We start from the raw sequence: 1,886 nt of genomic DNA on the forward strand, positions 1-1,886 counted from the left end.
ACTGAAGTTTGTTTTTTCCTTTACACAACTGAATTTAAAGCTATGAAAGCATCTTAACATTTTCTGAAAGCTTCAGTTTTTTCCACAATATTAGTTACCACATGCATTTTACTTCAGCTTTCTGATAGTTTAGCTAAAAAACTGCACCAATATCAGAACAGTGCAAATCATATTTAATTTTAAAAGATATAATGGCTTGAGTTCATAATTATTAAAAAGAACACTGTCAAGATCCTGATAGTTTTATTTACTCACCATTGCTTTCATTCCATGAAAACAAACACACTTTCCTAACAATTGACATTCGCCAGTATTTCCCCCCTGAATTTTGAACAGAGCTGAAATTGATAGATTTGTCCACAATTTCAACCTTACATGCCTCAGTGTCAAATTTTTATGCACCAGTGCCAATTGTTGCAGCTCTTCTAAGAGTCAATTTTTTCAGAGTAAGAGTGGCACTTTATGAGCCCATGAAAGCATTTTTCAAAATTTCTCAAGCAATGGAGAGATTTCAAAATTGGAGGACTCCCCCTTCTCCCATGGCCCCCAGTTAGTTTATAACAACTTTATATAGCAAGTCCCAGATTCAGTTTAAACACCTTGACAGTGCTCCTTATAAAACCATATGACAGTAAAAATGCCAGTAGGCATGGCAACCTCTTTGAAGGGAGCATTTAACTCCTTGGCACTGGGAACTGCCAGCACCAAGGATTACATTGAAATTCAAAAATTAAAAACTTAAGGCTACATTTAGCAAACCCACTTTCCATAAGCCTAATAGTCTATCACTTTAAAGTTTTAGAAGCTGATGCAATCTTATACTTTTAGGATCACATGTGAGAAAAAGGAAGAAATTTCTTTAGCACGGGCATTATATGAAACTGGTAGCAAGTGTCTCATTTCACCATCATCCACTTAGGTTTTCTAAGGTTCATAACTGGCAAGGCACATATTTACATATTCCAATGAATACTTGACAATTTTAAATTACACTTCATGTCCCAGCTATCCCAGTAATTGACATACAACATACTAAAATGGTTTATTAAGATAACAAAAAATTCAATTAATGTGAACATACAGGCTATTGGCAACCACTATTCTAAAAATTATGTAATTACAAGTAAACATACCGAAATGTGTGTGGTTCTAAGTTTTTAAACCAGAAGATCTCTGTACTAACACACATTTATATTAATGACACATAAAAAAAATAAAAACTTTATTACAAAAATAAGTTACACTCGCCTCCAGCTTACAGTATAAAACAATTTTATTTGCAGGAATGCAAAATGATTGTTTGCCATGAGCATTTTCAACATATGACATGTCTAATTTTGTTAAAATTTGCATTTACTGGGGAGAACTGGTGTGTATAAAACCTTAATTCAGTATAAGCTTCAATTTAAATTGTGGTGCCTATGGGTATGTAGTATAACTGCAGTATCCCTTTGGGAAGGGGTTTAGGGAAGCTCTTTGTGTCAAGTCCAAATTAAAAATTGTAATTTCACTTATTTTTACCTATATGGAGTTTGGACTTGACAAGTTCTTTTGAAGGGTGATTCAATAGAGGATGCTTCACCACTGAACACTCACTGTCATCAAGGTGCTTTAGAAAATTAAAAACATAGCACAAATGATTGTACTCTACTCTACTCTACAGGTTATCATGATCTGCATAAGAGAAATGGAAAGCTGATCCACATGTTTTTACAGCGATCAGCAATAAGAAATGCACTAATGAAAACAAACCTTTTACCTAAAAAAGCTAACCTACAGCCATATACTATTCTATGATTTATGAAAAACTTCAAAATATCCAAATGTCAGGCTTCACTGTACACTTGTCAGTTTTAGTCTGACCTTTTATAAAGGGACACTGCAGT

At 33.8% G+C, this 1,886-nt stretch overlaps 1 protein-coding gene across 4 annotated transcripts in view; it reads right to left on the bottom strand.

The window, feature by feature from the left end:
* Positions 1–1,030: 1,030 nt before the first annotated feature.
* The window catches only part of SYNCRIP (synaptotagmin binding cytoplasmic RNA interacting protein), a 31,890-nt gene continuing 31,034 nt past the window's right edge, over positions 1,031–1,886 (bottom strand). For all 4 annotated transcript variants that reach the window (XM_090036055.1, XM_090036046.1, XM_090036036.1 and 1 more), the window contains exon 12: positions 1,031–1,886. This exon is cut by the window's right edge. The gene's annotated coding sequence lies outside the window, so the exon portion shown is untranslated.

Source organism: Crocodylus siamensis, chromosome 1, assembly GCF_052110815.1.
Source record: "Crocodylus siamensis isolate JL-2025a chromosome 1, ASM5211081v1, whole genome shotgun sequence".
Classification (NCBI taxonomy): domain Eukaryota; kingdom Metazoa; phylum Chordata; order Crocodylia; family Crocodylidae; genus Crocodylus; species Crocodylus siamensis.